This window comes from Cibotium barometz, chromosome 44 (genome assembly GCF_041138505.1).
Source record: "Cibotium barometz isolate CiBa-2024 chromosome 44, ASM4113850v1, whole genome shotgun sequence".
Taxonomy (NCBI): Eukaryota; Viridiplantae; Streptophyta; class Polypodiopsida; order Cyatheales; family Cibotiaceae; genus Cibotium; species Cibotium barometz.
Genome location: NC_141089.1, coordinates 3,048,243 through 3,065,671, shown reverse-complemented (window position 1 = coordinate 3,065,671; position 17,429 = coordinate 3,048,243).

Genomic DNA, 17,429 nt, shown 5'->3' with positions numbered 1-17,429 from the left:
TCTCTAATTGGGTCATCAATCCATAATGGATTGAATCATCAATGTGCATAAACTAAAAGCATAGCAAAAAGCCATTAATTTGGCCTCAAGAATAGCTTAATCTTGGATTAAGGAAAAGCTTTATGAAAAGCTTCATTTGGATTGAGAATGGGTCATGAGTATGACCATTTCTTGAGTGAGAGAGAGAAATTATAAAAACCATTAGAATTTAAATATAAGTGGAAATTAACTTCTATAGCATTTATTAAATTATGTAACTCTTCACTACTATTCACCAATTAACTTCATTAGCATTTAAAAAAACCATACCAATTAAACTTCTCAAGCTTGAGAGGGGTTGAGAAGAGAGAATCATTGAGAAATCATAGAAAAGATCGAAATTCAATATACTTACCTTATGATTTGCTTGATTCTTTATTCACGGTAGAGGCCCCCAACCAATCAATTGGTTTAGTATGTTGATGGAGCCACCAATGGAGATTGAAGAAAGAGAGAGGTATCAAAAACTAGTGAATTATTAAAGAATTCACAGTTCTTGGCTTAGGTAGAGTAGAGTAACAAGGCATAAGACACTATATATTTTAGCTTAGGTGGAGTAGAGTAACAAAGCATAAGACTCTATCTAATTTGGCTTAGGTGGAGTAGAGTAACAAGCATAAGACTCTATCTAATTTGGCTTAGGTGGAGTAGAGTAACAAAGCATAAGAGACTATATATTTTGGCTTAGGTGGAGTAGAGTAACAAGGCATAAGAGACTATATATTTTGGCTTAGGTGGAGTAGAGTAACAAAGCATAAGAGACTATCTATTTTGGCTTAGGTGGAGTAGAGTAACAAAGCATAAGAGACTATATATTTTGGCTTAGGTGGAGTAGAGTAACAAAGCATAAGAGACTATGTTTTTTTTTCAACAAGGGGAGGCTTCTATTTATAGGAAAATTTGAGCTCCTAACCAAACAAACTGATTCTAGAATTTTCTAAGTCAGTTTGGTCACTTTTTGACCATTTTTAGGTCAGTTAAGCTAACTTTCTGGAACTAGACTTGAATGAGGAGAGAGGAGAGATGAAATATCTCAATTTTTATGAGTTTAAAACTCATTCAAGCATGTGAAATATGCACCTCCTTTAAAGAATTCCCCTTCCTTACATATGTGTCAAAATTGTATTGCTCATAGTTTTTTACTAATAAACCTTGTACATTTTCAACTCTTCATCTTATGTGAAATATGCACCTCCTTTAAAGAACTCCTCTTCCTTACATATGTGTCATAGTTTTTTTTTACTAATAAGCCTTGTACATTTTCAACTCTTCATCTTATGTGAAATATGCACCTCCTTTAAAGAACTCCCCTTCCTTACATATGTGTTTATTTACTAATAAACCTTGTACATTTTCAACTCTTCATCTTATGTGAAATATGCACCTCCTTTAAAGAACTCCTCTTCCTTACATATGTGTTTATTTACTAATAAACCTTGTACATTTTCAACTCTTCATCTTATGTGAAATATGCACCTCCTTTAAAGAACTCCTCTTCCTTACATATGAGTTTATTTACTAATAAACCTTGTACATTTTCAACTCTTCATCTTATGTGAGCATTTACTCATTTTTGGGTATCTTCTTTTACAATTTGGATTTATCTCCTCCCTACACATGGATTGATGCTATTGGCCCATAGAAACCTTAATTGGACCATAGTCTAAAGATTTCTGAAAATCTAGGCCCTTAGACTAAGGTTCTTTATACCTATTTCCAATTAATTCCAATTGCACATTGGAAATTTCTTTTTGAATTTCTGTTTCAGGGGAACTTATTTTAATAAGATGAGTTATTTTTCTTTCCAAAAATATTCATAATCTGATTATTCTCTCTCTAGAATATTTTCTCTCTCTAGGTTAAAACAGTTAGAAACAAGGTCTTTATATTTCTGAAGAGGGATTGATTACGGGGGAAGATACTAGACATCAAAAAGGGGGTTGGGGGAGGAATCTTACATTCTACCCCACTTAAAAAACGCGAGATGTCCTCATCTCGCAACTTGGGATAATTTCGCAAGATGCACGAATATGAGACTTAGAGAAAAATTTTAATCACGATTAACCACCAAGAAAAGTCTTAAAGAGAGAAAGATTCAAAATAAGAACAAGATTTAAACTTTATTCATTCTCGGAACTTATACAGTAAAGATAGAAGAACTCTTTACACTTCCATAAGCCCGTCCATCATATGGTCACAAAAGCAGTCCTCACAAGCTGCACAAGTGTAGGGTAACTCATCTATGGGAATGATTCTGCTGGTTATTGCCGTACCTATCTCAGTGGTATGAGGTGATCTAACAAAAGGACCTCTGAGAGGCAAGCCAAAAACGGGGTAAAGGCATATCTTCTCATGAGGAAGAAAACATGCCAGTAAAAAGACCCGCTCAGAAAACCCAAGATGCCTTGATCTCATGACACAGTAGTATCGGGGACCCAAACCCAAAGCTTCAATAACCATGGCCAAGCGGACATTGTTACGAAAGTGTTGCTGACCCCAGGGTGTTACCCTAGTTATGTTTTGATAGGTCCGCCATTTGGTCTGCGCTACAGAAGTTCCTAGGTGAGGAAAAAGTGAGCGCTCATACTGTTCTATAAAGTCTTTCTTCACAGACTCTCTTGCGTCTTGAAGGTGAGAAATCATCAGGGATAAAACTAATTCCTGTTGCCAAGCCATGAAGGAGATTAAGAAAGAAAGGAGATTGATGGGAGTAAGATTACTGTGAGCGACAAGTAGAAGTTACGACTTATATAAAGGAAGGAGCTAGCGTAACCTAGAAGCCAACGGTAACTTGCCATTGAAGTTTTACCGTCTTTCCATGATTTGTGTTTGACACATTTTTCTATAGAAGGCATTAAGAATTTTGAGATGAGGAGATAAAAGAAACTTGTAGGCTAAGTCACCTACTTTCATTGAATTCAGATATAAGGATCACAATATCTGGGGGATAACTTCTTATACTCCCCAAGAGATAAAGAACTTCTTTTGGGCCATACTCGAATGAAAACCAAAACCTTGGTATCCAAAACACCGATTCTCACTTCTAAACTCATTGTTCTAAATCCTTAACATAGGCGTGACTCCTGAGAAGTATTTTAGGAAAAGGGTATTCCTTTTTTAAACAGAAACTTTCTTTTATTTTAGAGAGGGAATAATTATAAGATCAGAAAGGAGATTCTTACTCCTGTATACCTCGAAGGCTGGGGAAGAATCTTACATTCTACCCCACTTAAAAAGTGCGAGATGTCCTCATCTCGCAAGGTAGAGGACAGCTCTTTTTCTTAAGATCCAAATTTTATTCTGGGGTTCCTTATATTCTGGTCAACCCAACAGAACACTGGGATAATTATCCCTTATATAGAACTCATCATTAAATAACAATTCATTTAACATGATAATGGTCCATTAGACCGAAAAATTTCCTTCGGAACATTCCTCCACGGAAACTTCAGTCAAGCAAGTTCTCAATTTGACATCCCTTAACTTGATCTACCGGTCAAGTATTAATAGCAGCAATCTGACAGCACAACCCACTAATCTCATAGTGATTTGCTGAATTCATTATCATCATTCTAGTTATGAATATCATCACAAGGACTCGTCCCATTCCCCCTCATTGTGGTTTCATTATATTTCAACTAATTTTTTTAAAAATCAACATTTTTCAATCAGCATTTTCAATCAGAATCCAAATCAATTCATTCATTCTCAAACAGAATTAAAAATCATATCAATCACATTCGAAATCATCATCTAGATAGCATTAACGCTTATAATTTCAAGTCTTAGATTTACTCGTATATACTGTCAGTAAAGAGCTGCAGTATACTCTCGGTATATACGCGTAGTCACGGCCCTTGGAATTATAAGGTAAATAATATCATGTCTACTCCTCAAGCAAGTCAGGGATTCTATATAATCGCGGTACTTCTATCTGGAGAACCAATTACCAATTTATGAAATTCAGTTTGAATATCAAATTGTATGAATTATATCACACAATTATAACCTTTTTGTGTTTCTTGATAAATTTTTGACATATTTGTCTTCTCAGTTGATCTTTATTAACCAAATGCTCTGATACCAACTGTAAGATCCCTGTTCCCACCGAGCAACGGATTCGGAGTACTGGCAGCGGAAGTAGCGCTTCTCGCGCGGGACAGGGGTCCCACACTCGGGGCCTCGCCCACGGATATCCGGATAAGAGACTAATCCGTCGGTTGTTCCAAAACCGAACCCGGAAAAACTTCCTTTACCGGAAAGCACGGGCGATTCCACCAGGATAACTTTTTACTCTAACGTAGTCAAGATCATTTCTGATCGAGATGATCCGATTACATCTATAAGATACTTAGTCAGTTCAAGGAAGAAACTTGCACTTGGATCATTGGGATCAACGCTTTTTTCCCCATTCAAGAGGCACAGCCGTTGATTCCTATCCATAGAACAGTTTCTGTCCGGGATTTATTTTTTTTTTCTATCGTAAAAACAAAAGTTTGAGTCTCGATTTACGGATCCATCAGTCCAGCCTAACCCCATCCAATCCCATGGGTTAGCCAACCGCCCAACCACTGTAGTGATGGGATCCAATTAAAAATTTGGTTAGGTTTTGTCCCGGGTACCAAGGAAAAGAGTTCCAAGGCCCCCTAGCCGGATGTTCATGCAAAATAAAACTAGTCACACCACTCACACACCCAATATGAAATTGCCTTTTTTTCAACCAGATTCAACCAGTTTAAAACAATCCTTTAATAAAACCATAGTATCATTGATCACCATCTTCCAATTTATCCAATTGATTCTTAATTTCCCATCATTCCTTCATCAGAGTATCTATGGCATCATTGGTAACTAGAACGCTCAGGAGCCGTTTCGATAGTTCCTAGCCCATAATACTTGGCAATATAATCACTTAACAAGATGGACTCTCGTTGAAGATCAGCAAGATCAACCAACAGATCCATATAAGGAGCCATGGACTCATCCATTGAAGACCAGCAAGGTCAATCAACCAGATCCATGCTCGATTTCAGAAAACAACTCCAACTCTGTTCCAATATCTTCCTCGACGCACGCGTGGGTATCCTAGGCGACCCAGAGCCCGAGCACCGTATGGTCAGCACCCTCTAGGATCCTTCGCAGGTAACCTAGCGCTTCACGCATAGGCCGCTTCCTTGGCCCCTCATCCACCGTACCGGAAGCTCACCATTTTAATCGCACCGAGGCTGGTCAAGACCTCGGCCGACCTTGCTACGCGAGACATCCTTCATTGACTCCCCGTCAGCAGTTGTAACTTTACCATCACGACTTTAATCACAAGACGGTCAAAATGCTCCCCCCAGCATTCTTGACATAAAACAATCATTTACAAACAGCATTTACAAACAGTATTTACAAACAGTATTTTACAACAGTTTACAACACAATTTCTATTTTAACTTTCATTTTTCCACATTATCCTTTATCAATCTACATTACTTATTCCATATTCCATTTATATGTATACTCATCCCATCACATCATTTCTATCTCATCACTTCAGATTCCCTCACATCGCATATCGTATATTCACATCCATACATCCACATCTATATGCGTACATTCACATCTACATGCATACATCTACATCTCTATGCATACATCCACATCCACGTTCACATTCACCTCCATACATCTACATCTACATGTATACATCCACATCTCCATTCACATCTACATCTATACATCTACATCTACATGCATCCATCCACCTCCACATCCACATCTACATCTATACATCTACATCTACATGCATACATCCATATCTCCATTCCCATCTACATCTATACATCTACATCTACATGCATCCATCTACCTCCACATCCACATCTACATCTATACATCTACATCTACATGTATACATCCACCTCCACATCCACATCCGTATCTATACATCTACATCTACATGTATACATCCACATCCACATCTATACATCTACATCTACATGTATACATCCACATCCACATCTATACATCTACATCTACATGCATACATCCACATCTCCATTCACATCTACATCTATACATCTACATCTACATGCATCCATCCAGCTCCATATCCACATCTACATCTATACATCTACATCTACATGCATCCATCCAGCTCCATATCCACATCTACATCTATACATCTACATCTACATGCAAACATCCACATCTCCATGCATGATAAAATTCTTTTAATTAATCTAGGATGATAGTTCCTAGAATATGGTAGAAAGTCCTCTTTTTATGCTTTGAATGAATTTATTTTATGCGTAATTTCTATAAAAATTTTGCCATAGCTCCGCTACTATGACTGATAAATCTCAATTTTTTTTCTAAGGGATAAAGCTCTTTATTAAAGAAATAATTAGAATGGTCTCTAATTGGATCATTAATCCATAATGGTCTCTAATTGGATCATTAAGAAAACAATTAGAATGGTCTCTAATTGGGTCATCAATCCATAATGGTCTCTAATTGGATCATTAAGAAAACAATTAGAATGGTCTCTAATTGGATCATCAATCCATAATGGTCTCTAATTGGATCATTAAGAAAACAATTAGAATGGTCTCTAATTGGGTCATCAATCCATAATGGATTGAATCATCAATGTGCATAAACTAAAAGCATAGCAAAAAGCCATTAATTTGGCCTCAAGAATAGCTTAATCTTGGATTAAGGAAAAGCTTTATGAAAAGCTTCATTTGGATTGAGAATGGGTCATGAGTATGACCATTTCTTGAGTGAGAGAGAGAAATTATAAAAACCATTAGAATTTAAATATAAGTGGAAATTAACTTCTATAGCATTTATTAAATTATGTAACTCTTCACTACTATTCACCAATTAACTTCATTAGCATTTAAAAAAACCATACCAATTAAACTTCTCAAGCTTGAGAGGGGTTGAGAAGAGAGAATCATTGAGAAATCATAGAAAAGATCGAAATTCAATATACTTACCTTATGATTTGCTTGATTCTTTATTCACGGTAGAGGCCCCCAACCAATCAATTGGTTTAGTATGTTGATGGAGCCACCAATGGAGATTGAAGAAAGAGAGAGGTATCAAAAACTAGTGAATTATTAAAGAATTCACAGTTCTTGGCTTAGGTAGAGTAGAGTAACAAGGCATAAGACACTATATATTTTAGCTTAGGTGGAGTAGAGTAACAAAGCATAAGACTCTATCTAATTTGGCTTAGGTGGAGTAGAGTAACAAAGCATAAGACTCTATCTAATTTGGCTTAGGTGGAGTAGAGTAACAAGCATAAGACTCTATCTAATTTGGCTTAGGTGGAGTAGAGTAACAAAGCATAAGAGACTATATATTTTGGCTTAGGTGGAGTAGAGTAACAAGGCATAAGAGACTATATATTTTGGCTTAGGTGGAGTAGAGTAACAAAGCATAAGAGACTATCTATTTTGGCTTAGGTGGAGTAGAGTAACAAAGCATAAGAGACTATATATTTTGGCTTAGGTGGAGTAGAGTAACAAAGCATAAGAGACTATGTTTTTTTTTCAACAAGGGGAGGCTTCTATTTATAGGAAAATTTGAGCTCCTAACCAAACAAACTGATTCTAGAATTTTCTAAGTCAGTTTGGTCACTTTTTGACCATTTTTAGGTCAGTTAAGCTAACTTTCTGGAACTAGACTTGAATGAGGAGAGAGGAGAGATGAAATATCTCAATTTTTATGAGTTTAAAACTCATTCAAGCATGTGAAATATGCACCTCCTTTAAAGAATTCCCCTTCCTTACATATGTGTCAAAATTGTATTGCTCATAGTTTTTTACTAATAAACCTTGTACATTTTCAACTCTTCATCTTATGTGAAATATGCACCTCCTTTAAAGAACTCCTCTTCCTTACATATGTGTCATAGTTTTTTTTACTAATAAGCCTTGTACATTTTCAACTCTTCATCTTATGTGAAATATGCACCTCCTTTAAAGAACTCCCCTTCCTTACATATGTGTTTATTTACTAATAAACCTTGTACATTTTCAACTCTTCATCTTATGTGAAATATGCACCTCCTTTAAAGAACTCCTCTTCCTTACATATGTGTTTATTTACTAATAAACCTTGTACATTTTCAACTCTTCATCTTATGTGAAATATGCACCTCCTTTAAAGAACTCCTCTTCCTTACATATGAGTTTATTTACTAATAAACCTTGTACATTTTCAACTCTTCATCTTATGTGAGCATTTACTCATTTTTGGGTATCTTCTTTTACAATTTGGATTTATCTCCTCCCTACACATGGATTGATGCTATTGGCCCATAGAAACCTTAATTGGACCATAGTCTAAAGATTTCTGAAAATCTAGGCCCTTAGACTAAGGTTCTTTATACCTATTTCCAATTAATTCCAATTGCACATTGGAAATTTCTTTTTGAATTTCTGTTTCAGGGGAACTTATTTTAATAAGATGAGTTATTTTTCTTTCCAAAAATATTCATAATCTGATTATTCTCTCTCTAGAATATTTTCTCTCTCTAGGTTAAAACAGTTAGAAACAAGGTCTTTATATTTCTGAAGAGGGATTGATTACGGGGGAAGATACTAGACATCAAAAAGGGGGTTGGGGGAGGAATCTTACACCACCTCAAGTGAGCATTTACTCATTTTTGGGTATTTTCTTTTTTTACAATTTGGATTTATCTCCTCCCTACACATGGATTGATGCTATTGGCCCATAGGAACCTTAATTGGACCATAGTCTAAAGATTTCTGAAAATCTAGACCCTTAGGCTAAGGTTCTTTATACCTATTTCCAATTAATTCCAATTGCACATTGGAAAATTCTTTTTAAATTTCTGTTTCAGGGAAACTCATCTGAATTATAAGAGATATTTTTCTATCCAAAAATATTCAAAATCTGAATATTCTCTCTCTAGAATATTTTCTCTCTCTAGGTTAAAACAGCCACAAACAAGATCTCTTATATTTCAGAAAAGGAATTGATTACAGGGGAATATACTAGACATCAAAAAAGGGGTTGCGGGAGGAATCTTACATTCTACCCCACTTAAAAAACGCGAGATGTCCTCATCTCGCAACTTGGAATAATTTCGCAAGATGCACGATTATGAGACTTAGAGAAAAATTTTAATCACGATTAACCACCAAGAAAAGTCTTAAAGAGAGCAAGATTCAAAATAAGAACAAGATTTAAACTTTATTCATTCTCGGAACTTATACAGTAAAGATAGAGAAACTCTTTACACTTCCATAAGCCCGTCCATCATATGGTCACAAAAGCAGTCCTCACAAGCTGCACAAGTATAGGGTAACTCATCTATGGGAATGATTCTGCTGGTTATTGCCGCACCTATCTCAGTGGTATGAGGTGATCTAACAAAAGGACCTCTGAGAGGCAAGCCAAAAACAGGGTAAAGGCATATCTTCTCATGAGGAAGAAAACACGCCAGTAAGAAGACCCGCTCAGAAAACCCAAGATGCCTTGATCTCATGACACAGTAGTATCGGGGACTCAAACCCAAAGCTTCAATAACCATGGCCAAGCGGACATTGTTACGAAAGTGTTGCTGACCCCAGGGTGTTACCCTAGTTATGTTTTGATAGGTCCGCCATTTGGTCTGCGCTACAGAAGTTCCTAGGTGAGGAAAAAGTGAGCGCTCATACTGTTCTATAAAGTCTTTCTTCACAGACTCTCTTGCGTCTTGAAGGTGAGAAATCATCAGGGATAAAACTAATTCCTGTTGCCAAGCCATGAAGGAGATTAAGAAAGAAAGGAGATTGATGGGAGTAAGATTAATGTGAGCGACAAGTAAAAGTTACGACTTATATAAAGGAAGGAGCTAGCGTAACCTAGAAGCCATTGGTAACTTGCCACTGAAGTTTTACCGTCTTTCCATGATTTGTGTTTGACACATTTTTCTATAGAAGGCATTAAGAATTTTTAGATGAGGAGATAAAAGAAGTCATTAGGCTAAGTCACCTACTTTCATTGAATTCAGATATAAGGGTCACAATATCTGGGGGATAACTTCTTATACTCCCCAAGAGATAAAGAACTTCTTTTGGGCCGTACTCGAATGAAAGCCAAAACCTTGGTATCCAAAACACCGATTCTCACTTCTGAACTCATTGTTCTAAATCTTTAAAACAGGTGGGACCCCTGAGAAGTATTCTAGGGAAAGGGTCTTCCTTTTTTTAAACAGAAACTTTCTTTTATTTTAGAGAGGGAATAATTATAAGATCCGAAAGGGAGATTCTTACTCCTATATACCTCGAAGGCTGGGGAGGAATCTTACATCCTACCCCACTTAAAAAGTGCGAGATGTCCTCATCTCGCAAGGTAGAGGACAGCTCTTATTCTTAAGATCCAATTTTATTCTGGGGTTCCTTATATTCTGGTCAACCCAACAGAACACTGGGATAAATATCCCTTATATAGAACTCATCATTAAATAACAATTCATTCAGATTATATCATTCATATCTTTAACATGATAATGGTCCATTAGACCGAAAAGTTTCCTTCGGAACATTCCTCCACACGAAAAATTCAGTCAAGCAAGTTCTCAATTTGACATCCCTTAACTTGATCTACCGATCAAGTATTATTAGTAGCAATCTGACAGCACAACCCACTAATCTCATAGTGATTTGCTGAATTCGTTATCATCATTCTAGTTATGAATATCATCACAGGGACTCGTCCCATTCCCCCTCATTGTGGTTTCATTATATTTCAACTAATTTTTAAAAATCAACATTTTTCAATCAGCATTTTCAATCAGAATCCAAATCAATTCATTCATTCTCAAACAGAATTAAAAATCATATCAATCACATTCGAATTCATCATCTAGATAGTATTAACGCTTATAATTTCAAGTCTTAGATTTACTCGTATATGCTGTCAGTAAAGAGCTGCAGTATACTCACGGTATATACGGGTAGTCACGGCCCTTGGAATTATAAGGTAAATACTATCATGTCTAGGTCTCAAGCAAGTCAGGGATTTTATATAATTGCGGTACTTCCATCTGAAGAACCGATTACCAAATTATGAATTTCAGTTTGAATATCAAATTGTATGAATTATATCACACAATTATATCCTTTTGGTGTTTCTTGATAATTTTTTGACATATTTGTCTTCTCAGTTGATCTTTATTAACCAAATGCTCTGATACCAACTGTAAGATCCCTGTTCCCACCGAGCAACGGATTCAGGATACTGGCAGCGGAAGTAGCACTTCTCGCGTGGGACAGGGGTCCCACATTCGGGGCCTCACCCACGGATATCCGGATAAGAAACTAATCCGTCGGTTGTTCCAAAACCGAACCCGGAAAAACTTCCTTTACCGGAAAGCACGGGTGATTCCACCAGGATAACTTTTTACTCTAACATAGTCAAGATCATTTCTGATCGAGCTGATCCAATTGCATCTATAAGATACTTGGTCAGATCAAGGAAGAAACTTGCACTTGGATCATTGGGATCAACGCTTTTTTCCCCATTCAAGAGGCACAGCCATTGATTCCTATCCATAGAACAGTTACTGTCCGGGATTTATTTTATCTATCGTAAAAACAAAAGTTTGAGTCTCGATTTATGGATCCATCAGTCCAGCCTAACCCCATCCAGTCCCATGGGTTAGCCAACCGCCCAACCACTGTAGTGATGGGATCCAATTAAGAATTTGGTTAGGTTTTGTCCCGCGTACCAAGGAAAAGAGTTCCAAGGCCCCCTAGCCGGATGTTCATGCAAAATAAAACTAGTCACACCACTCACACACCCAATATGAAATTGCCTTTTTCAACCAGATTCAATCCGTTTAAAACAATCCTTTAATAAAACCATAGTATCACTGATCACAATCTTCCAATTTATCCCATTGATTCTTAATTTCCCATCATTCCTTCATCAGAGTATATATGGCATCATTGGCAACTAGAACGCTCAGGGGCCGTTTCGATAGTTCCTAGCCCTTAATACTCGGCAATATAATCACTTATCAAGATGGACTCTCGTTGAAGATCAGCAAGATCAACCAACAGATCCATATAAGGGGCCATGGACTCATCCATTGAAGACCAGCAAGGTCAATCAACCAGATCCATGCCCGATTTCAGAAAACAACTCCAACTCTGTTCCAATATCTTCCTCGACGCACGCGTGGGTATCCTAGGCGACCCAGAGCCCGAGCACCGTATGGTCAGCACCCTCTAGGATCCTTCGCAGGTAACCTAGTGCTTCACGCATAGGCCGCTTCCTTGGCCCCTCATCCACCGTACCGGAAGCTCACCATTTTAATCGCACCGAGGCTGGTCAAGACCTCGGCCGACCTTGCTACGCGAGACGTCCTTCATTGACTCCCCGTCAGCAGTTGCAACTTTCTCATCACGACCTTAATGACGACAAACAGTTTACAATACAATTTCTATTTTAACTTTCATTTTTCCACATTATCCCTCCTCAATCTACATTACTTATTCCATATTCCATTTATATGTATACTCATCCCATCACATCATTTCCATCTCATCACTTCAGATTCCTTCACATCACAATCGTATATTCACATCCATACATCCACAACTATATGCGTACATTCACATCTACATGCATACATCTACATCCCTATGCATACATCCACATCCACATTCACATTCACCTCCATACATCTACATCTACATGCATACATCCACTCCACATTCACATCCACATCTATACATCTACATCTACATGCATACATCCACCTCTACATCCACATCTACGTCTATACACCTACATCTACATGCATACATCCACATCTCCATTCACATCTACATCTATACATCTACATCTACATGTATACATCCACATCTCCCTTCCCATCTACATCTATACATCTACATCTACATGTATACATCCACATCTCTATTCACATCTACATCTATACATCTACATCTACATATATACATCCACATCTCCATTCTCATCTACATCTATACATCTACATCTTCATGCAAACGTGAGTGAGAGAGAGAAATTACATAAAAACCATTAGAATTTAAACATAAATGGAAATTAACTTCTATAGCATTTATTAAATTATGTAACTCTTCACTACTATTCACCAATTAACTTCAATAGCATTTAAAAAACCATACCAATTAAACTTCTCAAGCTTGAGAGGGGTTGAGAAGAGAGAATCATTGAGTAATTATAGAAAAGTTCAAAATTCAATATACTTACCTTATAATTTACTTGATTCTTTATTCACGGTAGAGGCCCCCAACCAATCAATTGGTTTAGTATGTTGATGGAGCCACCAATGGGGATTGAAGAAAGAGAGAAGTGTCAAAAACTAGTGAATTATTAAAGAATTCACAGTTCTTGGCTTAGGTGGAGTAACATAGCATAAGACACTATATATTTTGGCTTAGATGGAGTAGAGTAACAAAGCATAAGACACTATCTAATTTGGCTTAGGTGGAGTAGAGTAACAAGGCATAAGACTCTATCTAATTTGGCTTAGGTGGAGTAGAGTAACAAGGCATAAGACTCTATCTAATTTCGCTTAGGTGGAGTAGAGTAACAAGGCATAAGACTCTATATAATTTGGCTTAGGTGGAGCAGAGTAACAAGGCATAAGACTCTATATTTTTTTTCAACAAGGGAAGGCTTCTATTTATAGGAAAATTTGAGCTCCTAACCAAACAAACCGATTCTAGAATTTTCCAAGTCAGTTTGGTCACTTTTTGACCATTTTTAGGTCAGTTAAGCTAACTTTTTGGAACTAGACTTGGATTAGGAGAGAGGAGAGATGAAATATCTCAATTTTTATGAGTTTAAAACTCATTCAAGCATGTGAAATATGCACCTCCTTTAAAGAACTCCCCTTCCTTACATATGTGTCATAATGGAATCATTTTAATATTGTTCATAGTTTTTTACTAATAAACCTTGTACATTTTCAACTCTTCATCTTATGTGAGCATTTAAGGGACTCCCCTTCCTTACATATGTGTCATAATAAAATCATTTAAGGGAAATATGCACCTCCTTTAAAGAACTCCCCTTCCTTACATATGTGTCATAATGGAATCATTTTAATATTGCTCATAGTTTTTTACTAATAAACCTTGTACATTTTCAACTCTTCATCTTATGTGAGCATTTAAGGGACTCCCCTTCCTTACATATGTGTCATAATAAAATCATTTAAGGGAAATATGCACCTCCTTTAAAGAACTCCCCTTCCTTACATATGTGTCATAATGGAATCATTTTAATATTGCTCATAGTTTTTTACTAATAAACCTTGTACATTTTCAACTCTTCATCTTATGTGAAATATGCACCTCCTTTAAAGAACTCCCCCTTCCCTACATAGGTGTCATAATGGAATCATTTTAATATTGCTTATAGTTTTTACTAATAAACCTTGTACATTTTCAACTCTTCATCTTATGTGAGCATTTAAGGGACTCCCCTTCCTTACATATGTGTCATACTAAAATCATTATACCCAAAATATCTCATATTTTTAATATTGCTCATAGTTTTTTTCTAATAAACCTTGTACATTTTCTACTCTCCACCTCAAGTGAGCATTTACTCATTTTTGGGTATTTTCTTTTTTTACAATTTGGATTTATCTCCTCCCTACACATGGATTGATGCTATTGGCCCATAGGAACCTTAATTGGACCATAGTCTAAAGATTTCTGAAAATCTAGACCCTTAGGCTAAGGTTCTTTATACCTATTTCCAATTAATTCCAATTGCACATTGGAAAATTCTTTTTAAATTTCTGTTTCAGGGAAACTCATCTGAATTATAAGAGATATTTTTCTATCCAAAAATATTCAAAATCTGAATATTCTCTCTCTAGAATATTTTCTCTCTCAAGGTTAAAACAGCCACAAACAAGATCTCTTATATTTCAGAAAAGGAATTGATTACAGGGGAATATACTAGACATCAAAAAAGGGATTGGGGGAGGAATCTTACACTACCCATGTACCTGCATGGTCTTTGATCACTTCAATCTCAAGAAAGTACCTTAATTCACCCAATTCTTTCATGTCAAACTGCCCACTCAATGCCTTCTTCACATGCATAACGTCTGTAGCATGATCTCCTGTGACAATCAAGTCATCCACATAGATGACAAGTAAAGCAATCCCATGATCTATTTTCTTCACATAGAGTAAAGAATCTGCTATAGAAACCTGAAATTCAAGGGAGATAAGATATCTGCTCATCTTATCACTCCAAGCACGAGGTGCTTGCTTCAGACCATATAAAGCCTTCTTCAATCTGCATACATGAGTGGGATATCTTGGGTGTACATAACCTTCTGGTTGTGCCATATAAACTTCTTCTTGTAGATCACCATTTAGAAATGCATTTTTCACATCCATTTGATGCATTTCCCAACCATTTGCTGTAGCCATAGCAATGACTGATCTCACTGCTCCCATCTTTGCAAACTGGACTAAATGTTTCATCATAGTCCAAGCCTTGGGTTTATGCATAACCCTTAGCTACCAATCTTTCTTTATGACGCTCAATGGAACCATCTGACTTGCATTTCACTTTGTAAACCCATTTGCAACCAATAACATTTTGTCTTGTGGTGGTAATGCAACCAAATCCCATGTGTCATAATGAACCAATGCGTCCATCTCAACATCCATTGCTTTCTCCCATACATGCTTTCCAATAGCTTCTGTATAGCATGTAGGTTCCACATGATTCACCAAAGAGGTCATATATGCATAATGCATAGCAAAATCACGATATATCAACCTGTCAAAACTGGATACCTGACCCTTTGGGATCTTTGCAATGCATGCGGATCACTCTAAACACCTGTCACTCTAGCATGTGGTGGCACATATCTATCCTGCCTACTAGCACCAGCAGGTGTGCGTAAAACAGGTATGCCAAGTTCCTCATCCAAACTCTCTGAACTTGAGGACTCATATCCTGTAATACCAATTCCTTCAACTTTCTTTTTCCCTTTATCCACAGCACTACTCCCAGTGCTCACACTCTCATGTCTCAAGCATCCTGACCATGGATGTACAGTACTACTCTCTGACTCTGTTGGCCCAGACATAGAAGTAGAACTAGAACTTGCTTGTGGCAAGTTCACATGCACATCAGCTTCAAGAGAATCAATGACACCCTCATCCTTTGCTTTGTACCAACTAGAAAGTTTATCAAACACCACATCTCGTGAGATAACCACTTGCCTAGTTTGTGGATTGTAACATTTGTATGCCTTACGATCCTGTGCATTACTAACAAATACACATTTTTTTGCCTTAGGATCCAGCTTTCTCCTTCTCTTGTCAGGCACATGTACATAAGCTATGCAACCAAACACTTTGAGGTGTCGAATGTCTGGCCTAAAACCTGTAAACCGCATCTCTAGCATACTTCCATGTATGGCTGTTGTGGGTGTCTTATTAAGTATATACACTACAGTGGCACATGATCCTATCCAATAATAATCTGGCATGCTCTTTTCATTGAGCATCACCCTGGCCACTTCTCACAAATGACTCTATTCTTGCTGAGGTGTATACCTACAAGTTAATTGCCTTCTTATGCCATGCTTTCTCAAGAAATGCTCAAAAGCATGTCAGATGTATTCACCACCTCCATCTGTCCTCAAACATTTTATCCAAGAGCCATATTGCTTCTCTGCAAAAGCTTTGAAATCCATAAACTTTCCCAACACTTCACTTTTCTCTCTGAGAAAGTAAATCCATGTCATTCTGCTGAAATCATCAATGAATGTCACATAATATAAACTACCTTTAATGGATGGATTTTGTGCAAGACCCCATACATCGCTATGAACTATCTCAAGTGGCCTACTACTCATGTTGCCTTCTCTAGGAAACCACAACCTTGCCTGCTTTCCAAACTGACAGGCTTCACAAACATGCATATTCCCATCATACTTGAATCTAGGTAGCCCACTAACAATGCCTCTTGCCTGCATGTTCTTTAACCTTTGTATATTCACATGTCCAATCCTCTTATGCCACATGTCAATGTCCTGTACCACATTTTGGCTTTTAGAGAACATGGCTGATTTCAACTCAGGAATCCCAACATCCAGCTTAAATAACCTGCCTTCTTTTTTTCCTTTAGCAATGACTCTACATCCATTTTTGAAATCCTCAACGAAGCAACCATGCTCATTGAAACGAACCTGTAATCCCTGTTCCACCATTTGACCAACTGAGGCCAAACTTTTTGTAATAGAAGGCACATACAATACATCTGCCATAGATTTTGTTTCACCATGGTGCATAACCAATGGTACACTTCCAACATGTGTAATGGCATGTTGGGTATCATCTCCTGTC